A 19142-nucleotide genomic window follows, 5' to 3' on the forward strand; every position below is an offset into this window, starting at 1 on the left:
AGGCATATTTCAGGAGAAAAATCAGGGAAAATCTAAGAAAAAGAGCATATGGTCTGTTCTGAAGTAAAGCCCTCAGGGGCCACTGAGAACAGAAGTTGCTATAAAAATGAAGAAATGACCTTGTCCAAATCTGAGAAGCTGTTGTTGTTCAGTAGTGTCCAAATCTTGATGACCCCATCATGGACCATAGCACACCAGGCCCACGGTCCATGAGGTTTTCTTGGCAAAGATGCTGGAGTGGTTTGCCATTTCCTTCTCCAGTAAATCATCTTTTATCAGACCTCTCCTCGATGACCTGTCCATCTTGGGTAACTGCCCAGCATAGCTGACGGTTTTATTGGGCCATGCAAGCCCCTCCACCATGACAAGGCAGCAAGCCAGGCAGCACTGATAAGCTGTCTAAAGAGATAAAAGAAAGGAAGAGGAAAAGGAAGAAATAACTGCGAGTTGGATTTCTCCAGAAGAGCTGCTCACAACAATAACAGCTGAGGCAGCTCCTCTTTGTATTAAAGGTTTGGCAAAAAATCTTCTAAGTGCTGATTAAATCCAGCTGAGCAAGCGAGCAGGTAGAGGCATATTACCAGAAGACTGCCAAGAAACAGCTACACGGAGGCAGGTGGGCCTCCTTTCTGCAGGAGGGGGTAGTTTGGTCTGGTTTGTCTCCAGGTAATCAGGGAGAATGAAGTGTTCCCTGAGAAAAAGGGAAAGCAGAGAGGAAAAAAGCAGAGGAGAATCCTGACTTGGGCCAGGAGGTTGATGGGTAGAAGAGTGTGACATAGAAGAGGAAGAAACCAATGAACTTATATGATTTATGATATATAAAGCTCTTCATGTAAGGGGTGGTGGAGGTGGGCCCTGTGAAGGCGAAGCAGTTTCATGGATCCCAAGGAAGGATAATGGGGATCTACAGTTAGCACTAGGAAAAGATGCCATCTAGTACTACTCAGAGGGAGAAGAGATGAGTCACGGAAGTTGGGAAGCCTCTGTTGATGGGTACTGAGGCTGCCTTATCTTGACATGATAAACAAGAGGAATATTTGCAATTTTCCTAGAGTATGGGATGTGAGAGGACCTTTGACACTTGTAAATAATAAGAATTAGCATTTATGAAGCACTTTAACATTTTGGAAATGCTTTATATGTGTTATTTCATTTGGTTCTCATTACAAGCATGGGAGGTAGGTGCTAATGTTATTTCCATTTCACAGATGAGGAAACTTAGGCTGAGAGAGGTTAGGTGATTTGCCCAGGGTCACACAGGTAGTAAGTATCTGAGGGTAGATTTGAACTTGGGTATTCCTGATACCGAGTCCTGCACTCTAACCATTGTTCTACCTCACAGCCCAGGAAGCCTGATGATTTCTACACACTACTGATGATTCACATGGTGACAAATGATATGGTCAGAAGGAACATAGCATGGCTAGGAATTATGAAATTCCAAGAAATAAACTAAAGACGATGACACAGAGCTGGCATTTTCAGCACTTTTGCTGATTCAAGCATATGGGTGCTTTTAAAGAGAGAGGATGATCTGGGAAGCAAACAGATGGTAAAGAAGCTGGTATTTGAAAATGAGATATGGATTTTTGGATCCTGGTCAGAGAGTGAGCATATTTCATGTGGGTCAGCAGAAATATCTCTACTTTGAGGATTGTTCCTAAGAGGGACTTCAACTGAAAATAGAAGGGAGAGGGGGAAAATTGCTCACATATGTATTGCCAGTCAATACCCCATTCAGTTCAGTTCAGTAAGCATTTATTGAGCACCTACTGTAGGGATATAAAGGGATTTAATATAAAGGGATATAAAGAGATATCTAGAGATATAAAGACAAAACTAAGCTAGTCCTTGACTCAGGAAGCTCATATCCTCCCGGAAGGTCACAACATATGCACAGATACATAAATATAAAACATGTACAAAGTAATTTTGATGGGAGGTGGGGAGAGCACTAAAAACTGGGGCTAGTCAGGTCACATGTAGTAGATAGCTCTTGAACTGAGCTTTGAAGGAAGTTATGGATTCTAAGAGGTGGAGATCAGGAAGAAGTGAGGGGGTGTGGTGAGGCTCAAATGTACGTAAAGTGCTTTGAAAACTTTCATATACAAAAAATACCAGCTGCTATTATTATCATCATTACATTATTATTATATTATTATATTATATTATTGTTATGGTCAATAGCCTTGAGTCTGGCCATGACTGCATTCTCTGAGCTTTCTATGGCACTCCTTCTGAGCTCAAGAAATGTTTACAGAGCTATACAGGGGTGTGCTGGTAAATGTTTAACAACTGAGCTCTCCAGAAAAAAATATATGCACATACTGTCAAGTTTGATTTGCATTAATAATACTTTCTTAATACAGTAAATATACTGCAAAATATACAGTAAGTATGCTTAAAAAGTAAAGTACTATAAAATATAGAGTAAAAAAAGATGGAAAGAAAGAAAACGATAAATCGACTTGATTTGTAACTAATTCCGATTTCTGAGGAATAAATGCTCACACTGAAAAGTTGACAATTGGCTTTCCCAAGCTAGCAGACCCATAGGAAGGAATGCATTCCAGGCATGGGGCCCACCTCTGCGCAGGCATTGAGAAGGGAGATAGAATTTTGTGTAGAAGGAACAGTGAGTAATCTAGCTTGGCTGGAATGGAGAATTCCAGAAGAGTAACATATACATATGAGAGAGGTAAGCTGGCGCCGGATTTTGAAGGGTTTTAAATGCCAAAGAGGAAATCTGCATTTTATCGCAGAGACAATAGGGACTTCTTCAATGGGGAAGTGACATTGGCAGGTCTGAGTTTAGTGAGATCATTTTGCTCCCTAGGCAGATGATAGATTTTAGAGGGGAGGGGTTGGAGACAGAGAGATCAATTAAGAAGTTACTGTAATAGCCACCATGTATGTCTCAAGAAAGGGACAGATGCAAGTAATTCTGTGAATGTACAGTAGATGAGACTTGGCAACTGATTGGATGTAGTTCTTAATGGATTTTAATGTACTGATGGATTAATAAAAAAAAGAGAAGAATATAAACACGTCTAGTTTTCTAAGTCAATACGTGGCCTGCAGAGGTCCTTATGTATAGATTAGTGGCTTCCTTTTCTATCTGAGTTTGACACCACTGGTCTAGACTTAAGAAAGTGATGGAGAAAAAATTAATAATATATCTTAAACCTAAATATGTATTTATTTTTCAGAGAACCAATTTTTAAACAGTTACCACTATGCTCTTATGTTGGGGAGAACCATTTCAAGAGAATGACAGGTTCAGATGACAGATAACAAGGGCCTGAGAAGTGACTAGATGACATCTAAGGTCCTTTCCATGTCTGAGCCCTTTGGTACTATGTGACTAGACTTCCTATGGACGGGAGATGGGCATTTTATTGGACTATATGTGTGATATAAGCTCTTAAAATGCTAATGTAACACCCTCTGCATTACTGGAAACACAATGTTTAGATTAGAGCACTTACAGTCTTGTTGTTCTGTGCCCTAGCTTATGTAACAACCAGGATAATAAGTTCATTTCTGAGCACCAAATTTTAGTAAAAACATTGATAAGCTAAAGCAAATACAAAAGAGTGTAACTAGTATGATAATGAGACGAAGTCATATTATATGAAAATAGCTAAAGATACTACGGGTGTTTAGCTTGGAGAAAAGAAAACTTAGTTATGTGTGTATTCTGGGAGGGGCAAGTATGATAGCTGTATTCAAATATTTGAAGGACTGTTATATAAAATAAAGCTCCAATGTATTTTTCTTGACCCCGGAAGAAGAACTAGGAGCAGTGGAGGGAAGCTACAGAAAGATAGATTTCTGTTCAACAGCAAGAAAAACTTCCTAATTATTTCTTAATTATAATCCTATAATTTCCAAAAAGGAAAAACAAAATCCAGGAAGAAATAATAGGAAGGGAAATCTACTCAAAAAGACTTTAAAATGCATAAAATTCCAGGGAGTTAATCTGCCAAGGTAAAATGACCAATTATAAACTTCTCTGGCCATTTACAACACAGCCTTAACCTAGCTTTCCATCTTTATGACACACTCTTCCCCTTCCTCTACACTGTGGTCCAAGCCAAAATGGTCTTCATACATGACACTCCACCTTGGGTTGACCATCCATCATGCCTGAATTCACTCCCTCCTTATGTCTGTCTGCCCAGTTCAGAAGTCATCTTCTACATGAAGCCTTTTGTGATTCTCCAGTTGCTAGTGGCTTCCCTCCCAAACTATATTCTACTTAATTAATAGGCCTATGTGCCTATTCATTCATTTTGTATTTACACGTATATGTATTATTTTTATATGGACTTGTATCCCCATTAGAATGAAAGTCTGTTGGGGCAGCTGTGGTTAGTGCACCAACCCTGAACTCAGGAGGATTTAAATTCATAATCCAGTCTCAGACACTTACTAGTTGTATGACCCTGGGCAAGTCATTTAATCCTGATTGCCTCCCTCTAAATAAAAAACAAATGAAAGCCTGTGGTAAATAGAGATTATTTCATTCTTTGTACTTGTAAGCCCACAGCCTAGTGCACAAGTAGGCTCTTAGTAAACCGTGACTGACTTTTTCTCTTCTCCTTAATTTCTTTATGTGTAAGGCTGGATCTCTAAATTCTCTCCTAGTTCCAGGAAGCCTTTTAATTTGGTGTTTCTTATGACCTTTGTTCTAACTAGCAGATGAACAGACTGCACCCAAACAGCTGACTCTGAAATGACTGCTATATCTGTAACTGGTGATTTCCTGTCTGCTAAGATCTTGACAAGTCTCTGCCCTCTGGTGCAGGACTTTATTCCTTACTGAGGTGAAATAATGATGCTGTATAGGTCTGAAGGTCAAAAATCTATCAGGGTCTTAATAGAAGGCTCTTATTGGTAGACTAAGTAGAATGGCCTTCTTTTTGTCAATTTTAAAGGATTCTTCTCCAGGAAGGGAAGGCAGGATACACACAAATCCCTTTCTGGGGTTTGGGAGAAGCTACTTTTCCTATACTCCGACTCATGCAATTTACCTCTGAGTAACTTGGTAGAGCTAAGAAGAGAATCCTGAGAGCCAAGGGCTTGATTTTTACTTTCTGATTAAATTCCTTGAAAATTGTATTCTCCTCCCCACTAACAGAAGTTTGAAGGTCAAAACCTGCCAGCATCAACCTATACTGCTCGCTATTTATTATATTGTGTATTACGCATCTATGCTGAAAACTGTGGGGGAAAATCTTGAGAGACGAACCATTATCTGCACAAAGCATATATATCCTGCTTTTCATACTATGCTATTATCTTTAAGTTTGCTCTTTAAACATGTAAGTGCTATTGTAGCTATTGAGTCATTTTTCAGTTGTATCCAACTGCTTTGACCCATTGGGGGTTTTCCTGGCAAAGCCACTGGAGTGGTTTGCCACTTCCTCCTCCAGCTCATTTTACAGATGGGGAAATGAGGCAAACAGAGTTAAGTAACTTGCCTAGGGTCAAACAGCTAGTAAGTGTCTGAGACCATATTAGAACTCAGGTCTTCCTATCTCCAGTCTCAGTGCTCTAGCCACTGAGCCACCTAGCTGCCTCCTAATATGCAAGTACCTTCCCTGTGATGGGTGTGGCTATTGCCTTCCCAATATCACCCATTTGAGTAGTGACAAAGTTATTGGTAACCTAATATGTAAAAGCTGTATTATTAAGGTAAGGAATTCCTGGGGTTACATTCACAGATCTCATTTTAAAGTTGGATCTTGGGGTCTAAAGAAAAATTATGGAGTGAAACCTGACACATTAATATCACAGAGGAAAAAACAACCTATGGTTTTCAATAACAATATAGTCTGGATATTACATGAAAATTTAGCTTCCTGCCTCAAGGTTTCCTCCCTTAATTAAAACAAAGTGGTTTTAAAAAAAACAAAAGAAATAAGTATTATTTGAAATGTGAAATTACCCATAGAAAGAAAACATATTTCTACTATTTCCTTTGTTTGGTGTTCTGTGCATAAGGCAAATAATGACACTTTTTGAAAGGTATTTCTTATGCTGTTTTAGAATTCAGGTGGGTGCTTTTATGGTTCCATTATCCCTCCTCCTCCCTAAGATGTAGAATAATTCTAGTTTTACAATTCCAATACTTCACCAGACTTCTATGGACTACTCTTCTTCTTGGACTTTCGCTTATTATAGACAAACGTGTTTAACCAGCCTGTAATACTGGTTACTTGTTGCCCTGGAAAATCAGAATTGAAAGAAATTCTGGAATTCAGTGTGGTAGTTTTAATGTTTTCTTTCCATGATTGTACTAACCAGGTATGAGATAAGTGTGGGTTAAAAGTCCATTTTTTTCACCTGGAATGTGTGCGTAAGATGAAAATAATCTCATACTAATTCAGGCATAGATTTCTCTGTATGGAGGGAGAGGCAGCAGAATTTTTTCAAATCTGTGTTGTTTGGAGTGGGTGGGGCCTGAACAAGGGTCACGATTACCACCGTCTTGTGAAATGGAAAGGAGATGGGCACTTTTTGAATCTTCAGTCTATAAGACCATTATGGTTTCCCATAAAATAAAGAGAAATATCAGCAGAGGATTAGGAAATTATGAAGACTGGGGAGGGGAGGAGAGGGCATAGAAGGGAAGAGAAAAGAATATTGTGTTTATGAATTCATTTTTTTCCTCCAAGAAGCTGAAACAGAGGGGAAGTTTGATAAATATTCGAAAAGAATATGCCAGTTTTTGAACTGGAAACCTAGCAGTTGCCAAGTTAATCCTGCAGAAATGTGTTGGAGAAGAAGACTGCATCCTTCTCAAGGAGAACCATTTGTTCTATGAGCTTTGTGAGGTGGAAATAGTTTTCCTAAAAAAATAAAATTGAGAGACAACTTTAAAAAATACATTTCTCTGGCTGATTTATTGAGAGCCCAGATGTTAGCCTCAGAAGGCACCATCAGCAAAAAAAAAGACCTTTTAAAAATGATCATCCAGAGTAGCAAAATATTATCACCTTTTCCCCATGCACAAAAAATATCCTCCCTTGAGTGAGAAAGCCCTTGTCCTGGAAGAGTCCCCTCTGATTAGAGCCCTTCTTTAGTTTCCCTTTCCCTATTTTTATTCTCCTGGTAGATAAGAGAGCATGGTCCCCATGACAACCCTGCCTGGTGATGGCCCCTTTCATTTTTGTGCTTTACATAATCCTGACCATGAATCTGCTATCTGGTTAACACTTTCGTCCTTTTATTCCCCATTTTTTTTCCTCCTTTAATCCTAGCACAGCATATCCTCAAAGAAACCTGCCACTACAGAAGATTAGTTGTGGCAGATGTGATTTCCTATTAGTAGCTGGTAGAGTTTTGTTTTCTAGGACTCGGTATCCAGATGTTTCTCAGGCATGCCTCACATTAAGCCAGGTAATATGGGAATCATCGGAAGGATAGATAGAGAAGAGATATTATTTTACAGATGAGGATATGAAAGCCAAGGGAGGCCCAAGGTGATACAGGTAGTATCAGAGGCAGAATTTGAACCCAGGTCTTCTGGCAGAGCAAGTACTCTTCCCCTGTGCTGCACTAACTCCTTACTATGGTTCCTTTTCTAGCTCTCTGAGTCACAAGGGTGGGGAACCTGCAGCCTCGAGTCCACATGTGGCCTTCTGGGTCCTTGGGTGCAGTCTTTTGACTAAGTCTAGGTTTTACAGAACAAATCCTTTTATTAAGGGAATTTGTTCTGTGATGTTTGGATTCAGTCAGAGGGCCACACTTGAGGACCTAGAGGGCCTCATGTGACCTTAAGGCCACAAGTTCCCCACTCCTGGTCTAGCAAGACTGAAATGATTCACCAGTCTGTATTTTATTTAAACTTTTCTCCATCAAAGTATACATAATCCAAAACAGCAGTCAGTGACACAAACATAGTCTTAAGAATCTGGGCTTTGCCTCAGTTAAGAAAACTGAGAGAACTGACTTTCCATAATGTCAGTCAGTCAGTCAGTAAACACGTATTGAGTGCCTACTGTGTACCAGGTGCTGCGCTAAGACTTTGGGGATATGAAGAAAGAAAAAAGACAGTCTCTGCCCTGAAAGAACTCACAGTCTAATAGAAGAACTAACAATCTAGTGGAGAGGATATGAAAAGATGATTTCCCATTCAAGGTTTGGGGCTGGGACCACGTGAGCTCCTTGAGGGCAGGTACCACTTTTACATTTTTTAAATATCTCCAGTGTTACCATAGTGGCAGGCACTGAGGAGGAGAGGGTAGAGCAGGCTGGAGAGAGAGAGACTGGCTTCCCTAGGTACCTTGGTTCAATGTTCCTTGAAAATGAAAGACTTTACCTGTCTTATCAATGAAAATGTGTCCTATCAGTCCAAGCAGCATACAGAATGGCCCAGCTTCTTTTTCCCATTTTATCAATAGGACAACAGGTTCATTTGTTCCTACTAAGCCCTACACTTGCATGGTAATGCTACCCCCTAGACAAGAAAAAAAACACAGTAAAGGCAGCAATATAATGACTTTATGGATATAGCCTAGGACAGTGAAGTCTGGGAAGGAATATTATTATTGGGGTGAGAATCAGGCCACTGTGTGATGAAGGGCAGACATCACTCTTCTCTGTGTCTCCTGATTTAGATTGTGATCAGGCAAGCAGTCATTGACATGGTGTATTTCCCTAATGCTCACATTTTGCTGTCTCCCAGGAACTCTAATATACTAGACATAGTGAGGTCTCCTCTTCCTGTCTGCCTATTAAGGGTTATTGGGCTTAATGAATCTCTGTTGTTGGACTGTACCCAATTTTCTAGTCTTTACTCAGGCACCCTGCTGAGATTTGAGGGGTCAAAGAAAGGACTGTGGAATCCAGCCCATTAGCTGGTTGGCTAACCTCAGATTCCCTTTAAGGGTCATGGGATCCTAGATCAAGAGCTGCTTAGAAGGGTCTTTTGAGGTCAGATAATCCAACCTCCTCATTTTACAGAGGAAGAAAGCAAGATCCAGAGAGGTGGGGACTTGCTCAAGATGTACCAAGCCAGAACTCAAACCCAGATCTTCTGATTTCCATTCTAGTTCTTTTTGTCTGCCTTCCCTAAAATATATGACATGCCACCACCATTCCCAAGCAACTCAACAACATATACCTTAGTCTGTTTACGGAACACCAATGGCCAATGAATGTTTTAAAACACTGGAGGCTCTCAGCTCTTTCCTAGTTAATAAAGGAGCAAAAGTGAGTGTAGGAAGGATATAAGAGTAGGGAAGAAGTATATGACCTAAAAGCACAAATAAATCACTATCTGAGCTCATTTTCTCATTTCATCACTTTACTCTCTCAATCCCTTAGCTTTTGCCCAGGCCATCCACCTCTGACTCTGTTGGAGCTGAGAATGAGCTCTGAATAGTAAATGAGGATGGAAGAGGAGGAGGAGGGGCTGGGTACAGCTGGTGTGGTTTATCCCCAAAGCAGATAATAGGACTCTGGATCATTAAGACTTGTCCGAATTTTAATCAGGGCCTTGGTTTCATCTTCTTATTAACATTTTACCAAGAGGATTCTTTCAAGCAAAAATGGAATGTTTTCAAATAGGTGCCTGAGACATGCATATCACAACTTGTTTGAGGGCAATGGATATATCTCTGTAGGTAGTACGGGTTTGCTTACAGTAATTACTACTTTTGAATTCAAAAGCTCTTATTTACTTCTGTCTCTGACCCACAATAGTGCTCAGGACATCAAAGGAGAAAACCGTTCTTTTGTCTACTTCTGTCCAGTGAGGTAATCTGACCCTTGGCTTTTGCTATTGGGACAAGATCTTTCAAAATACTTGAGAAAGGGGTCAGGGCCCATGTCCTTACTTAGTCCCTGTTTAAAGAAACTTAAAAAAAAACTTTACTTTTAACTGGAAACCAACCAGCTTTTTAAATAGATGTCTGTTTTAATGGTTTCCTGTGGATTCTGTCTGTCCTGTATTTACAATCTATTTAAGCTCTTTAATGAAAAGAGAAAATTCTAGGCCTAAGAAACATGCTTACTTTCTTCAAACAAGACCCCCCAGTGCAATCTTCAAAGACTCTGCCTTTCCCAGTTAATGTATCTAATTTGGTGACCCTTTGAATGTACTGAATCAAAGTACAGATGTTCCCAGTTTTAAGATGACAAAAGATGGGAGTTGTCAATGTTGGAGGGGTTGTGTAAAGACTGGCACATTCATGCAATATTGGTGGCTTCCTGACTTGGTCCAGCTATTCGAGAATTATTCTAAGAAAGTTGCTATATCTTTGCTTTGACCCAAAGAGCCCACTGCAAGGCATGCACTACATGGAGGTCAAATGCAAGGAGGGAAAGAGTTCATTAATTTAACTTTTTCCATGGAATTTTTAGCTTTGGTGTTGATGCAGAAGGAAAAAAAATCCTTTTTATAGAACCTGGTGTTCAGAACCTGGAACAATTTAAGAAGTTTCTGGTCTGGAGGACAAACATATTTCATAGCAGGACCCGCAGGGTAAAAAACCTAGCAACTGGATAGGTTCTATTCAATCTGCAAATATTCAGATAAAAGATAAAGGAAAATAACTAAGTTGGGGGGTAAGGCTGGGGTAGGGTGCTTCAAGAATGGTGTCAAGAATTCCTCAGGCAGGTGAGAAATTGCTCTGGTCTAGGAAGGGGATGAAGTCAAGATAATAGAGATAAAGTTAAGGGCGTGAGCATGATGGAGTAGAAAGAATCCTTCACTTGGAATAAGATGATCTAGGACTGAAACCTTTCTTTGCCTCTTTCTAGTTGGCTGACCAAGGATAAGGTATTTCATTTTTCTGGGTTTCTCTCTCTTCATTGATAAAATAAGGGGGGGCAGGAGGTTGGATGATCTAGGAAATTGGATCTCTAAGAGTTCATCCAACTCATATTTTATGAGGGGAAATCTTATCACCTGAAAAGGACCACAAAAATCTATAAAAATATTACCCATTGTTTGAGGACTGGATATCACTTCAACTGCTAACTCCACAAATGCTTTCAATTGGATTTCTTAGATGATTTCTTTTCTAGGTATAAATATTTCTATTTCCATAATGAAAGTTAATGGGAAAATAGGACTTTCTTTACTAAATTTTACTTTTGTTAACTTTACTAGACCACATCTAGCAGAAAATAACTGTAAAACTAATTTTGAACAAAAAGTATACCAAAAAAATTTTAAAAAGGTCTTTGTCACTAACTTGCTATGCAGCCTTGGGTAAATCATTTCCCTTTTCTAAATGCCACTGCAGTGGGATTGAGATTATCAGATCATAGATTTAGAGTTGGAAGAAATTTTAGGAGGTAATTTAGTTCAAACCCTTCAATTTACAGAAAAGTTAAAGTTAAATGACTTGCCCAAGGTCATCTAGGTAATAAATGGCAGAGCCAGAAATCAGACTCAGGTCCACTGACCCCAAATCTGAGGTTCAAATCCCATGGTCTGTAGTCACTGAAATGTATCAATCCAGAGAAAACTGCTGAGGGAGGAGATTTAATGTGGAGGAAAAGTCAGTGTCTAGATAGGATATATCTCCATTTTCTTTCTGTTATTAATCTGTTTTGTAAACTTGTAAGACTGACTGCACATTACAGCTGTAGCCACCGAGGTCAGATTTGGGAGGCGGGGAGAGGGATCAAAGGGTAATATTTTGCTTCTAGCCTATGGAAGACCTTATGCTGTTGTTTTTACAACAGAGTAGAATGATTTTGCTGTGGAAGATAGAGGAAAGGAGAGGAGGAGAACATAAAAGCAATTTCCCCAAACCTGGGTACCTTTTTATGAATGAAATCTTTACTTTTGCATAACCGAAAGAACAGTGTTCAAAAACAAGGAAAGATGATGGTTTCCATGGAAATGAATTTGTAATGACAAAGGGGATTATATCAATTTGAGTCCAGTTTTTCCTTAGAGAAAAATAGATAACTTATATGGTCAGATCCATGTTTACAATTAATTTTACTTTTAAGGACTCAGGGCAACTCAAACATGTTATGAACATAAGCTCTGCCAGTTCATAAGAGCCAGCAGCCAAATGGTAGGTTTTAAGAAACTCTTGTATATTTTCCTGCAAAAATAACTGCTCCTCTTTGTGAAACATTTTAAGATTCATAAATCCCTTTCTTCATAACATTCTAAGACAGGTAGTAGAAGTATTATTATCCCTATTTTACAAATGTTTCAGAAAAGTAGAACAACTTGTTCATAGTCAAGTAACTAGGAAATGGCGGATCCAGGACTGGAATCCCAGTTTTCTAATTGGTAATTGCTTTGTGTGGGAGTTGGAATCTTTTGATTCCCAGCTATACATTATAGAAATTAAAGTAGACTTACCAAGTTTTTTGATCTTGTTTTTCTGGACCTATGATTTCATTCATGAAGGGCAGTGGCTCTCAAAGAATGGTCTCCAGACTTCTGGACCCTTTCTTGGACCCTGACTCTTTTTGAGGTAGCTGGGTGGCACAGTGGATAGAGCACTGGGCCTGCAATCAGGAAAACCTGAGTCCAAATCCTGCCTTAGACAACTACTATGTGCTACGTGATCCTGGGCAAGTCACTTACTTTGTATTTGCTTCAATTTCCTCAACTGTAAAATGACAATAATCATAGGTCTTACTTCAAAGATTTGGTGTGAGGATAGAATGATGTAATGTTTGTAAAGCCTTTATCACAGTGCCTGGCACAGGAATGGGGAACTTGCGGCCTCAAGACCAATGGGGATCTTTGTTCTGTGAAATTTAGAAGCATTCAAAGGGCCACACTTGAGGACCTAGAGGGTCACATGTAGCCTCAAAGCCGCAGGTTTCCCAACCCTGGCCCTGCTACGTAGTAGGCACTGTTTTAATGCTTATTTCTGCTTTCTCTTTTCAAGGGGTAGTCTGTGCGGTCATATTTTCATAATAATACTAAGACATTATTTTCCCATTAAAATACTCCTCTCTTTCCTAAAGGCATATATGTGTTGAGGCTAGATTTTCTACATCTACTTCAATCAAAACAATATATAGTAACAAAATGAAAGCAGAAGCACATAGGAGAAGCCAGCTGTATTCTATTAATGTATTCTAGTAATGTCTATTAAACCAGACATTAAAGAGATTTGCTAAAATATATAAAACAATTCCACTTTTCTCACTTTTTTAATTTTGAAAAATTATGGTTATTTTTCATAAAAATAACTTATTTATGTTAACATGTAATGAGTTATTATTTTAAAGTTATGAGTTATTATTATATTTTAAAACAAATTAATATTTTAAAATTTTATGTCTTAATTTTGAAAAAATCAGTGGCTATTTCCCATGTAAAGAAAAGCTTTTTGGGGTCCTCAACAATTTTTAAGAGTGTAAAATGGGCCTCAATAATTTGTAAAGGTGTGATAATAATCCTTAGGAGTATAAAGGGGTCCTGAGACCAAAACCTTGAGAACTGCTGCTGTAGGAAACCTCTGTGGATGAAGCTGATTCTAGAACATCTTTGAAACTGTATTAAGGAGTTAACCTGGGGCCCTGGGGAGCTGAAGCCAACTTGCTTAGGGCCAGAGGGAGAGCGCATCAGAGGCATGACTTGGGTCCCGATAATCCTGCCCCCTGAAAGTAGACTCTCTATTGGGCCCTGCTGTTGCTGGGTATGACAGCAGCCATCATTCCATCAATAACTTGCACACCATTAACATAATCAATGGCAGAATGCCAAGTAAGGTGACTGAAGCACTAGTTTCTTTGCAAAGTTGGAGAATGGTAGAGCCAGATAATATTCTTCATTATTGGCATATTTATAGATGCAGATTTTTACCAACAAATGGTAGTAACTGTGTAGCCTATCCCTGCCAACTGAGAAAAGATTAACCCCTACTAAATATGTGGGAAGACAAATCACGTGACCAGCATTGTGCTCCAGAAGGCGGCTGTGCTTCATACATGATACACATTACTCTGCCATGCACACTATTCAGTTCAGTCAAAATGACCTTTTTACCATTTTTCATATACAGCCCTCCATCTCTCTCTATACCTTCATCCTGGCTGTCTCCCATGCCTATAATATACTCCTTTCTCACCTCCACTTTTAGAATCCATCTCTAGTTTTCTTTATGGCTCAATTGAAATGCTACTTTCTCTACAAAGTCTTTCTTAATTCTCCCAACTAATTGTACCTTACTCCTCAAATTATCTTGGGCCTCTGTTCAGTATACTTATTAAATTCAAGTTGTTTTTCCTAGCTAGATTGCAAGATTCTTGTGGCCTGGGATGGTTCTTTTTTTATTTTTTGCCTGCCCAGCTCATAGCTAGCACAGAGCAGATACTTAACAAATATTTAATTCATAAACTAGCAGATTATAAATCCCATTGTATACATACAAAACTTTAAAATTGTCTTAGTAGTTCAGCAAATAAAATATACTAGAACTGGAGTATCATTAGTCAAAAGTTACCCATAATTGCCTACATGTAGCACTGACTCATAAAAATTTAGAAATGTTTTAATAGATACAGCTGTAGCAAACACTCATAACCTCCAATCTCAGTTAATTTTGATGTTCTCAAAATACAAAGAGCTAGAAGAAGACATCAAAATAACGCTGGAACACAATTACACATGTATCAGCCCTGTAGTGCTGTTCACTACTGGAACTGTCCCAAAGACACTTTAAGTGAGTCCATGGAAGATGAGTTGACATGCTAAGAATTTAATCAGTTTCAAAAAACAGTCATCTCATCCAACTGCACAATAGTCTGCTGAACGATTTTTTAAAACAAACATTTATGAAGTGCTTATTATCTTATATGGTTCCCATGAAACCCTTTGAGAAATGCATTGCCGTTGTTCTCATTTATTGATGAGGAAACTGAAGCAGATAGAGGTTAAGTGACATGCGCAAGGTCTCACAGCTAGTGAGTGTCTGAAGCTGGATCTGAGCTCAGATCATCCTGACTGAAGGTCGTGTGTTCCATCCACTGTGCCACCTGGCTGCTTCAGCCATAAAAGCATAATAAAAACATAAACCTGCTCTAGGACCATTTCTAACTGAACTTCATTAAATATAAGATGAGAAGAAAGGGAACAGTATTCATGGCATCCCTTTTCCCAAATCTGTAAATACTTACAAGAAAATTCTATTTTGTTTGAGGATCAAAAAGCATCTGTTTGTCAAAATGTCCTAGAGGATGTAAAGCAAGGGTGGTCAACTCCAAAAAGAAAGAGGACATACATGAGGCTCCCTCTCGGTCATAAATTGATTAGAAAGCTATGTGTTAATATGATTTTTGTTACTTTTTATTTATTTTGGAAACTGTTTCCTAATTGTATTTTCATCTGGTTTAGGTTTCCCTTAGGAGTGTTGTGGGCCAGATGAGGCTTGCAGGAAGTACCTCTTTTGTGTAAAAAACCTCTACTGATAATTATTGAAAGTTCCATAACATTTATAACACCTTTATGGATTGTTTACTTGGCTGTTTAGTTCAAGAAAGGACCTCAGTATCTGGTACTTTATCCTTCCAGGTGATCTTCAGAATCTTACTAAGACAGTTCAAATGGAAGCGATTCAGTTTCCTGGGATGGTGCTGGTAGACTGTCTAGGTTTCACAGGCATACAACAATGAGGTTGTAGACCTTCACTTTGGTAGTTCAGTCTAATACCTTTTCTCTCCCACCTTTTCCTTCAGAGCCTTCCAAACACTGAGTTAGGTTCAGCAAACTATTGCAGAGAGCCTAACTATGATGGGCTGGCCCCATTGTTCAAATGCCAGACATATGCTTACCTAAAAGAGAAGTCATACAGGCTCACATAGTGGTTAGAAGAAGCGATACAAGGACGCTTTCAATCTCTCTCTTAATCACTTTGGAATTGGTTGTGATGTAGCAGATACTGGCACAGGATCGATCAGCATGGTGTGCCCACATCAGAGAAGATGTTGGGCTTTGTGAGCAAAGCAGAATTGAAATAGCTCAAAAGAAACTGAAAACATGCAATTTAGAGATTCCACTCCAAATATTCACAAGGACTATTTGTGCCTAACCTGTGGTAGAGCATTTTGAGCTCCTATGGGTCTGCTCAGTCACAGTTGGACTTATTGTAACTTTAAAATAATGATGCCATTTTGGTCCCCTCCAAGAATGAAGGACAACCTAACTTCGCCCAATTGATTGTTTATGATAAGGTTTTTGACTGAGTTCAAAGCTTCTGTATTACAAATATATCAGACAGATTCTGCAAATAGCAACAGTGCCAAAGTAGGGGATGTCCATGTGGAAGACAGTTCTCTGTTTGAAGCATGCCAGCAACACAATTATGTCAAGAACAATGGATATAAAACATGGCATTTTTCAGGGATACAATTTAAGCTTATTAAAGTTCTGCCTAGCCCCAAACCAATAAGATCTGAGTATGATTTCAAGTCAGAGAGGCAGCTAGATGGGAAAATGAATAGAGAGGTGGGGCCTGTCAAAGAGACCTGAGTTCAAATCCAGCTACAGAGACTTACTAGCTTTGTGAACTTGGGCAAGTCACTTCACTTCTGTCTGCCTCAGTTTCCTCACATGAAAAAGGATGACAATAATAACACTTACTCTCCAGGGAAGTTGTGAAGATCAAATAACATATTTGTAAAACACTAAGCACAGATTTGGCATACTATTGGTGTTTAAACAATGCTTATTCCCTTCTCCTTCCTCTAAAGAGTGAAATCTTAGTGAAACATGGTATTAATCACTTGTTGTACATGGATGATTTCAAGTTACATGTCTCCACCACAAACCTACGTTAAACAATTTCATTTCATGGAAACTGTCTCCAATGATATCTTTAAAACTGTGATAAGATATGTCTGAAATTTTGTATTTGGTTACGAAAGACAGAGACTGATGGCTCTGCGCAAGAATTTGGAGGTCAAATAGAACCAGTGTATGAAGGTGATATTTCCAAATACCATGGTCTTCTCCAGGCAAAACATACTGAGCATAAAGTTATCAAGGAGAAATCTGTGTATATATCAAGAGACTCATTCAAATCCAGAATTCAAATTTCAACAGGAAAATCACATTTAGAGCAATTAACACCTTCAAAATATACGTATTTCAACATGTACTTTTAGCCCAATGAAGTGAATGACCATAGACTTAAGATAGTATCCAAATAACAACTAGTATACTATAAATGTTAACAAACACAGGGCCCATCTCCCCAAAGTAGCTATGGAAAAGGTAGCACTTTTTTGTTAAAAGGAGAAAGATTTATAGATGGACTTAAATCATGTGAAAAATGGGTTAATAACTTACAGAAACATTTCTGTAACAAACAGACACCATTTCATGGAGCAATAGTAAAGGCTGACAATTGATACATGGCATTGAGTTTTTTAAATGGAGCTGATACTGATTTACCTCCAGGTGAAACCTATAAAACAACTGAGATCCCAGAGCAAAACCAAACAGCCCTCCGTAGATGATATCCTCATTAATTCAACCAACAACACTGACAAAAAAGCACTGAATAGATAACTTAAATCAAGAGGATTTGTCTATAGAAATAGAATTTTATGAGAACAACATAAGGCCAAATGGCTGCAACCAGGGATTACAGAAAATTTATTCTTAAGAAGTCCAGATTTAATGATCAATGAAGATTTTTAAAAGACATGGTAGAAACTTGTAGGTTGCAGAAATTTAGCACCCAGAAAACAACCTAGAAAGACAGAATCAAATGGTTATGATTACACACCAGAAGTTCTCTATCCTTTTTAAACTGGCAGACGACAAATCCCCCTAGAACAAAAGTAGATTCCCAAATATTCATGAGAATGAAATAAATAATTTGTACCACAATCAGAGTACCATAACAGACAAAACTTATCCAAAACTGCCTGGATATAACATTGACATATAAAAATTTAAGGATATTGTTAGCATTTTAAAATTATTTTATTCTTTTCATTAAATACTTCCCAATTAAATGGAAAAAAAGTTAGCATCACTTTTTTTAAAATTTAGGTTGCCAACTGTCTCCCTCACTCCTGCCTCTCTCCCCTCTTTGAGAAGGCAAGTGATTTGATATTGATTATACATATGAAGTCATGCATAACATATTTCTACATTAGTCATGTAGCAAAAGAAGGCACAAACAAAATAAAATGATAAAAGAATTTCAAAAGTTTTAAAAAATTATGCTTCATTCTACGTTCAGAGTTCATCAGTTCTCTCTCTGGAGGTGGATACTATTTTTCATCATAGGTCCTTTAGAAGTGTCTTGGATCATTATCTTTATCAGAATATCTCAGCCTTACACAGCTGGTCCTCCTTACAATATCACTGTTACTACATATGATTTTCTTCTGGTTCTGCTCACTTTACTTTGCACCAGTTCATGAAAGTCTATGCTTTTCTGAGAGCATGCTGCTCATTATTTCTTCTAGCACAACAGTATTCAGTCACAATCATATACCACAACTTGCTCAGTTATTCCTGAATTGATAGCCATTCCCTTAACTTCCAGTTCTTTGCTACCACAAAAAAGGAACTGTTATAAATATCTTTGTTCAAATAGTCCCTTTCCCTTTTCTTGATCTCTTTGGGATACAGACCGCGTAGTGATATTACTGGGTCAAAGGGTATACACAGTTTTGTAAGCCTTTGGGCATAATTCTAAATTGTTCTAAATTTTGACAGCTAGTGGCTGGCCAGTTAACTTGGGGTACACTGGCTAGGTTTTCCTTCCTTCCTTCCTTCCTTCCTTCCTTCCTTCCTTCCTTCCTTCCTTCCTTCCTTCCTTCCTTCGTTCCTTCCTTCCTTCCTTTCTTTCTTCTTTCTGTCCCCTAAAACCTTGGACCCAGTCCACTCTGAGGTCTATCATCCACTCAGTGGCTGTTTTTGAACCCTCCTGGCTTAGAGTGATTGACAATAGTAACAGTTTCTCTTCCAAACAACAACCCTGAGGCTCCTGCCCCTCCCAGCATGATTTATCTATTTTTTTTTAATTTTGTATTAAAGGGACCATCTACCTGACTACTTTTTAAAGAGACCTATTCACTGAATGGGCATTACCTCACTTTAAGTGTGTGCTTGAAAAAGCCTTAGTCCAAAAGGCCAAGTTCTCCCATTGTATCCTGGGTCACCTCCAGTCATCCTGATGAATATC

General features: G+C 38.6%; 1 long non-coding RNA gene across 1 annotated transcript in view; it reads left to right on the plus strand.

Annotated features, from left to right (window-relative positions):
- The first annotated feature begins 439 nt into the window (after window positions 1–439).
- Window positions 440–19142, plus strand: part of LOC140505022 (uncharacterized) — a 98706-nt gene continuing 80003 nt past the window's right edge. Inside the window, exon 1 of the long non-coding RNA XR_011967317.1 lies at window positions 440–616. This is a non-coding gene — a long non-coding RNA (uncharacterized lncRNA). The remainder of the gene's footprint in view (window positions 617–19142) is intronic.

Source organism: Notamacropus eugenii, chromosome 5 (assembly GCF_028372415.1).
Source record: "Notamacropus eugenii isolate mMacEug1 chromosome 5, mMacEug1.pri_v2, whole genome shotgun sequence".
Taxonomy (NCBI): domain Eukaryota; kingdom Metazoa; phylum Chordata; class Mammalia; order Diprotodontia; family Macropodidae; genus Notamacropus; species Notamacropus eugenii.